Consider the following 8,706-nt stretch of genomic DNA (forward strand, 5'->3'; position numbering starts at 1 on the left):
GAAAATCAGACAGGTCTGTAGAAAAACATTCTTGTCTCATAATTTTGTTGAACGGGTCTGGTAGTGTAACTTTGTCGCATTTGAGTTTGGCCAAGTAACGTTTTTTTTTCTTCTTCTGGTAATCCAAAATAATTCTGGCTAGATATAGTTTTAACTTGATATAGCTAATTTACTTAGTTTTCATAATTTAGTTTGCTAGTTATCAGTTTTAATCTACTTGGACTCTATTGTTAATTATTCTTTGCGTAATCTGCGGTCTGACGTTAAAACCGTCTATTAAAACTTCTAAACTGAAATATAAGAACAAGACTGACCAAACATTTACTCAGGGAAACCTCCATACAGCCTGGCAAAGTTTTAAGAACATGGCAGTAGTTAATATTGCTCCCTCCCACTGCTTGTAAACATGTTCAGGTTGCAAGTAGCAGTCCAACATCTCTCCCAATGACCTCAATTCTTTCAACACCAGATTTGAGACAGATAAAAGCACTCAATTGGAAGCAACCATTTCTACAATAATTTCTGACCCTGCCCTCACCAGAGAAGGTGGTGCGATCTCTTAAAAGGACCAAAGCCAATACTGCACCTGGGCCTGATCATATCTGTGGCCGAGTTTTAAAACACTGAGGAGCATGGGGGGTGTCAGGCTCTGTTTCAGAACTATTTCGCCAGTGTTGTAGTCCCTCAGCTGGGGAAACATTCCAGTTATTCTGATACTAGAAAAGAGTTCCATCAAAGCCTCTCACCCCTCTTGTGATGAAGGATTGACGATTGCAAAAAGGAATCAGCGGATCGCAATCATTCGGAGCCTCCTCTTTAGATGTGGGCAGATGGTTTGGTTATCCTCACAGGACCTACTGCTCAAGGTGGTTTGTCAAGTGACAACTGGTTTGTCAGGGGATTTTTTTTTTACAGAATGAGTCTGAAAGTGCTGTGACAGAGGGAGCAACTTTCATTTTCCATTTATGACCATGTTCCTCCATAGAGTGACGTACAAATGAATGAAAGCTATGTGATAAACAAGGTAACTGTTATTGTAAACAATGTAACTGAAAGTAATGACTTATTCTAAGAAATGTTCAAGCTCATATCCAGGCGTCAAAGCCTCTGGACCTGCTGGTGTTCATTAATGCTTAATCTTTGACGTAGTGTCTTATACTAAAAAAAATATTCTGAACAAATTATTTTAACTTGCTTTTACTAACTTGTTACTTTAACTTGATAGCATGTCTTCTAAGTGATATTCATATAATATTTTGTAAAGGGTTTAAGATCACCCATCAAAAATCCAATTATCACTCCAATTTATACAAAAACTATTTTAAAACCAAGAGTTCATGGATAAAACTTAAATCTCAAATATGTGGAAGTTAACAGAAAAATAAGTACAAACAAAGGACGTTATATAACTGAATGTTCTTGTCAAAGATAATGACTTGGTTTGAGAACCTGATATCTTTATTGACATGTTTAGTGTTTGAGATCAGAAAAATCTTAGTATTTGAATGTGATCACAATAAAAACACACTTAGGCCTATTGTAGTGAAAGGAAAAGTAGCTTTGACAGCACTCTTTTCTGAGAAGTCTTGGTCACACTTTATTTTACAGTATCCATTTTGTTGAGTAAATTAGGCATACTATTATGCAACTAACCATAAACCAAACCCTAATTCTACCCTAAACCCACATTGTTAATATTACTCAGTACTTAATTGTATAATTACACTGTACAGACACTTTAGTGAAACAAAGTCTTTAAGAGCCCCACTCCCCAATAGTAATATTGGATCTTATTCACTTCTTATTAAGCATTTGCACCTGATATCATAACTGGGACTTTTTGGTCTGCTGTGAGAAAAAGGAGGAGGGGCCAGAAATGCATTCACCAGTGGAATCACACTGATCACATGCAACCAGTGCTTCATGCTCTGCCCTTCTTTAGTGTGCTGCATATGTGTTGAAGCACTTCAGACACAAAACACAAATCTCTTTCTGCCACAGATATAATTTGAGGAATAATGTCTGGTAAAGAAATGGCCTGTTTTTCAGGTGCTGCGCAGCACTCTTCACAGTCAAGATATCCAAGTTACAACTACACAAGGTAAGTTTAACATGTACAGTAGGCCTGTTTGTTTTGGCTTCACTTACAGATTTCTGTATTTCTTCAAAATAATGTTTTATGCTTCCACCTGTGGCAAAATATCATTTGTGCACACTATTTGATTGATATATTTTGTTTTCTTCAAATTTTCAAAGATTAATCCAAAAAGCTTCTTTTTTTTTGTAAATTGTGTTTTCAGTGAAAATTGATTTTATTTAAATAAATAGCACAGTATCATCACTATATATTGAAAGATTTATTTTTATTGTATTATTATAATTACAATTTTGTTTGCAGCCTACCGAGTTTAGCCAGTAATGTACCAGTAGCGTGGAGAACCAGGTACAATTGTTCATTTTAGTATTTTTCCTTGACGAATATTATTTAATTTGATACACCAATGATTAAGAAATGCTTTGCAATTCATGTTGATATTTGTGTTTTCAGAGAAGTAGCGTTATCATACAGCTACACAACGCTCAACAGGAGGGAACTGAAGGTAACCTGCCTTTCGTCGCCCCGGTTAGCCAATGCATCACTAGTGTTAAGAAAAAGGTATTGTAGTGGCGGTACAAAAAAAAAACCGCAATTCACTGTATGGCTTGTTTTCAATTGTGACAAGTCTGATGGAAATTATAGATAAAGAGCTAATGTGAATGTGCTTTCAAGAGTCAGCTGAGACCATGAGGTGACTGTCCTTATTTGTTGGGGAGACAGTAACAAAACTTATTAATTTATATCAGGAACATGATGTTGGTTGCCTTATGGGCAAGGAAAATTATAGAAGTTGATTTCGAACTAATATGTCTATAAGATGGTTTTAACTCCTGAAGGTCATTAGACATGGTGGGGGACTATAGATTAAGACAGGTTTTGTAAGAGTTTGGATAACAAAGGTTAGGTGAATTGAGAATTTATACAAGTATTCAAACTAAAGATAACCTTATAAATACTCATAGCATAATGTATTTTAGATTATTGTAATGGTTCTAATTTGAGTTAAACATTTGTATATTAACATTTATTAACTATTAAGGGTTCTATGATTAATTAAGTTTCAGTCTTAGGAGGCTGTTTGAAAAGATTATTTGTGTAAGAGAGACGGCTGAGTGGAGGAAGGGACTTGGTACTCTGTTTGTCTTTCTGTTATCAGGCATTACAGATGTGTTAAGGCAAGTGACAAATTGTAAAGAAGGCAAATGCTGAGTGAATCTGATGAGAAGATGATAGAGAACATGGGACGAGATTTAAGATCACGCTCCGTCTGGTAGTAATTACTTTTGTCATTTATGATGTGGATTTGAATTACTTTTGGATAAGTTTAGGTATTTATATAAATTGGAATTGTGGAGTTGTAGATCATGGGTTGAAATAAAAGAAGATGTTATAGATTTGACAGCAACAACAAAGATGTGACATATTGGCTAAGTCAATATCAAATTATCCAAAGAGCATTTATGATTATCGTAAACAAGAGGAGAATGTTTTTGTTGTTTGACTGACATTGACCAAGTCTGTACAGCACGACCTGACCTCTTAACGAAACGATTGATGACTTTAAAAATGGTTGTAGAGGACTGAGTTGTGAGACCAAACAACAGACCTGAAAAAGCAGGATACGTGGCGAGACTGAGGGCCGTTGCCCTTCAAATACTTCGATAAGAAAATGAGATTGTGACTTTTAAGTGAAGAATGTAATATTTTGTTTCAGAGGCAGAGAAAGATGTCTGGAGGAAATTTGTCTGAAGACACTATGTTAAATGTTATGTTAAATTGATGATCGAGTTGTGTCGACCATCAAAAGGGGGATGCTTTATATTCTTTATGGAATAAATGTTGGGAGAACACTATGGGTAATTGGGTAAAAGCCCTGAAAGAAGCCAGTCTTCTGCCTAACAAAATTGCTGTCTGGATTGTTTCAACAGGACGTTTCCAAGGGCATCGAAGGCCGTGGCAGAATAGTAGACAAAAGAAAATACGTACTTTACTATCTGATGATAACCTCGAAATTTGTTTTGCTTTACAGAGAGCATGCAGAATTGGGAGACAGGGCAAAATGTGTTGAATAATGGCTATGGATGAATTTTGCTAACTGTCCTGGCCTGATTGTTATTATTGTGGCAGAAAGGTGCTACACCTTGTACAGAGCATAACCTAAAATTTTCCTTTTTCAGAATGTCAGGATGGATTGCATCAAGCTGAACTGATTCTGTTTTTCCAAATGTATGAATACTGACTTGTGAACGATATGTGTTTTTCAGGGGAAAAGGACTCCGACTTTATTAAGCAAGAAATGTCTAATGATAATTGAAAATGAAATGGAAAATAATGATTTTTGAAAATTCCACAGGCCTACACCAACACGCCTGGAGGAGGATGTGGACCAACTAATGAATTAAGAATGTGGTTTTGGGATGATTTTGAGGACTTTATTTGAGCTTAGTATTGATATTGGTATATGACAAATGATTTGATTGGTTACTGATTAATTAGAAAATATTTAAGGCAAAGGTTTTCAGGAAGAGAAGATCTATTAATTAATGTAAATTATGGGGATTATTATTGAAGCTTATTAAGTAGAACCACTGCCTGATTGAATTAAAAGTAAAAGAACAAAATATGGTTAGGGAAATGGATATGGGGAAAATGTGTAGTGTATGAGTTATGATTGTATGTGTTATTCTGATCATTTTGTTATTCATGGGTGAATATGAGAAAACTGGAATGTCTGTTCAATTGGTGAAAATGACAGTCTATCTGGATGATGATGATGATGATGAACAAAATTATGCAGATGATTCAAGTAGAGATTACAGTTAAATGTGTTGATGTTTTCTTTTTCTTTCTGAGAACGATTGATATGTAAAGAGGGTTAAAAGTAGCAGTCATCCGTGTTACGAGATGGCGTACAAGGACAGGGTTTGAAACTGAGGGATTTTTTTATTTTTTTTATTTTTTTTATTTTTATTTTTTTATTTATTTATTATCTGTTTGTTTTCCTACTGTGCTATAATCTTTTTCCTTACTAGTGTGACTGCGGTAGTGAGCCCGGCATTAGTAAATTGTTTACTTGCTTGCTAAATAATTAATGGGGCTTTCCCCCACAAAAAAACAGCCTTATGCTTTCTTCATCCTAAACTCTTTTTCTTCACAGGTTCAAGGAGACTGATTTTTATGATGTAATGACTTGAACTTGCATTTATTATTACAATTATTATTGTTATTATTATTATGTTTGATTAATAATGATAAAAAGTGAGGAGTTGTAGTGGCGGTTTTATGATATTCATTGATCTTTAGTAAAATATAGATGATTCAAAGAATGTCACATGTGTGACTCTCACTTGTAGTGAGAGAAGATTCTTTTTATGTACCTGGGGAGGCAGAAGGGAGAGACACTCCAGAGAACAGACGAACGAGGACCTCTGACCTAGATGTCAGAAGGCCATTTGGTGAAGGAGGGCTTAGGAGTTGGCCCTGGTGACGAATCGAAACTAGTGTTATGTCTTCCTGGTCTATGGAAAACTACTGAATGGAAGACTACTGGGAGGATGGCTCTGGGGGGGGGAAGACCTTGAAGATTAGGATAAAAAGCTAGTTCAGTCTGTCTGGGGGTGTGTCACTCTTCTGCACAGGGTAACAACTGTGTATTAGACTGCTCCTATTCTTGCAATTATAAATACTTCTATTTTATAATTTGACTCTGAGTCTCCCTTACGCAGTGATGTTTGTTTGATGAATTTTTGCCACAACAGTATCATTTCTTAATTTTGCACTATTATTTTTGTGTTATTTTATTGTTTATTGTCAGGTTATCTGTGTACCTTTAACACATTTTTTTATTATTATTAGTATGTAGTAGTAGTAGTATTTATTTTATTTTTTCAGTTCCTTATCTCCAAGTGAACCAAAATTGGATAAAGATGATAATTCTGATGGTGATAATGGTGATAATACTGATTATGATGAGGAGGATGGTGACGATGAACCAAGTAAACCACACAGCGCCGGATCTGAGAGAGCATGGTAATACATCTGACAGACAGACAGACAGACATATTTTTTAAATGTATATTAAGACATGAAAATATTACCATAGTAGCAATAAAATTGTAATTTTGTTTTGTCATTAACAGGAACAAAGAGGAGTTGATGTTGGTGTTTGCATTGTTTTTTTATTTATTTCTTTTATCTAATATATATTTTTGGTTGCATTAAATGCCTGTACACCTTGTACAAAAGGATATACATTATGAGTTATAGACAAATGAAGCACGTCAAGGTCTGTTCTTTTATGCCCATTAATCAGTGTATTTGCTCCAATTGAAGCCTTTATCGTTGTTTGGTAATATTGTGTGATTTTGGTTGGAGTCATGAATTCAAATTTAAAGACTTTTTTTTCTTGATTTCTTTAAATAAACATCTTTAATCAAACATCTGCACTTTGGGTTCACCAAACATCCATTACCTTCCCAACTATTATTCTATTTTGTCTGTTGATCATTATATTGTCACCAAATGTAATAAATAGCATCTGTTACAAGTGTAATGAATTTTATTATACATTTCTGTGAAGCAGCTTTGAAAACACTATACAAATACCGTACAATTGATTTGACTTGACCAAGTCCTTTGTTACAGAATAAAATTATAATTGTAAAAGTCTACTCCAATGGACTAGCAATATCCATCAGAGAATACCTACCAAATTATACATGATTATGTATAGTTCTATGTTTTACAGTCTGGTGGTTATGCCATGTGATTTGTGGAGGATAATAACTTATGAAAACAGATGAAATTAACAGCATTCATGCTTGTTCCTCAAACTCCAACAAAAGAGAAGATGTAAAAGGAAAAATGTTCAGAAGATAGCTTTTACTTTCAGTACAGCATGTGACTGACAATAGATTGCCATAGTCCCAATGCTAAATCTGTTCTTTAAAAAGGCTAAAGTAACAAAACACATTGAGTAAAAAGGTTATATATTTTCATTCTTATATAATTTTCTTAGAGTAAAGGGCAGGATTTGATTTTGTCAGTCAATAATTGATTGGATGGTTGTGGTGGTATTGGTTGATCTCATGTGAGTGACAGGTTGTCCCGCCCTCACGCCAGTAAACACATCATCAGAGAAGAGAAAAGGTGACACTGTAAGAGGGAGGGGAACTAGGCTATTTTGATTAAATGAGGGCACATAAATAAATATTATTATTTATAAATATTATATAGCCCTACTGCAATATTCAATAAAAATAAGAATTGTGGATATTGATTTCATGGTCACTTTAACCCTTTCATGAGTAATGATAACCTCAGTCAGGATTTTTTTCCTATGTGTTTTTATTGTACTTGGAGCATGAAAATGTTTTTTTACACGTTTTTCAAAGATATTTTCATCTTGAGTGGACAGCATGTGTTTATGGTTTAAAGTGAAGAGATACTGTATTAAACATAATACAGTAGTAACACAGCAATATTGTGTGTATTTAACAAACCAATCAATAAAATGATAAAATCATGTGAAAACTATAAAATATATAGGCTACAAAAAAATATAAATGCGAAATATTGCAAAGGCATTTGAACTTAGTTGAACTTCGTGTATCTTTGATATCAGAACATGAGGACGTGATTCCATCAGAGATTTCTACAGCCTGTCAAGGTGTGGAAACCCAACCCAGATGCTCCCTCCAGTGTATCAGAGTATGTCAATTTACCCTTATTAGCTGATCATCATTCTGATTATGTTCAAAATGGACACATTTCTAACATGAAACCTAGATCAGGTGTTTTCAATCTTATCTGAAATGAGCAGTGTTGGGGGTAACGCATTACAAGTAACATACATAACACAATCAGATTTCTTTTTTGATGTTACGAGTAAAGTAGGCTAATGCGTTACAAGAAACATGCATTATGTAATCACATTTTTCATTTTTGAGTAAAGTAATGTATTACAAGTATTACATAATCAGATTACTTTTTGATCCAACAATTAATTACAAGTATTGTGCATTTTGTAATCAGATTACTTTTGATGTTACGAGTAAAGTAATGCATTAAAAGTAGGGCTGTCAAAAGATTTATCGCGATTAATCGCATCCAAAATAAAAGTTTGTGTTTACATAATATATGCGTGTATTGTGTATAATTATTTATATATATAAAACACAAACAATCATGTATATATTTAAGAAAAATTGGTTATATGTATATATAAAATATTTATATATAATATAAATTATCTAAATACAGTATATATGCAATTATTCCTTAAATATATACATGAATGTGTGTGTATTTATACATAATAATTCTACACAGTAGGCTATACACACACATATATTATGTAAACACAAACTTTTATTTTGGATGTGATTAAATCACGATTAATCTTTTGACAGCCCTAATTAAAAGTAATGTGCATTACGTAATCAGATTACTTTGTTGATGTGATGAGTAAAGTAATGCATTACAAGTTACATTATTTACTTGCATGCATTATTTAAATGCCAATTCACACCGCACAGTCAAACTAACACCAACAAACAAGTTGTCTGTTGGATTTAGAATGTTATGAAAAATAACTGTCATGTTCACAG

The 8,706-nt window shown here is 33.8% G+C and overlaps 1 long non-coding RNA gene across 1 annotated transcript; it reads left to right on the plus strand.

The window, feature by feature from the left end:
• The first annotated feature begins 1,390 nt into the window (after window positions 1-1,390).
• On the plus strand, window positions 1,391-6,642 carry LOC306983394. Its single transcript, XR_013794354.1, has 5 exons — window positions 1,391-2,101; window positions 2,399-2,443; window positions 2,549-2,656; window positions 5,990-6,127; window positions 6,238-6,642. It is a non-coding gene; the product is annotated as an uncharacterized lncRNA (long non-coding RNA).
• Window positions 6,643-8,706: the final 2,064 nt, after the last annotated feature.

This window comes from Phoxinus phoxinus (assembly GCF_949152265.1).
Source record: "Phoxinus phoxinus genome assembly, chromosome: 16".
NCBI classification, from domain to species: Eukaryota; Metazoa; Chordata; class Actinopteri; order Cypriniformes; family Leuciscidae; genus Phoxinus; species Phoxinus phoxinus.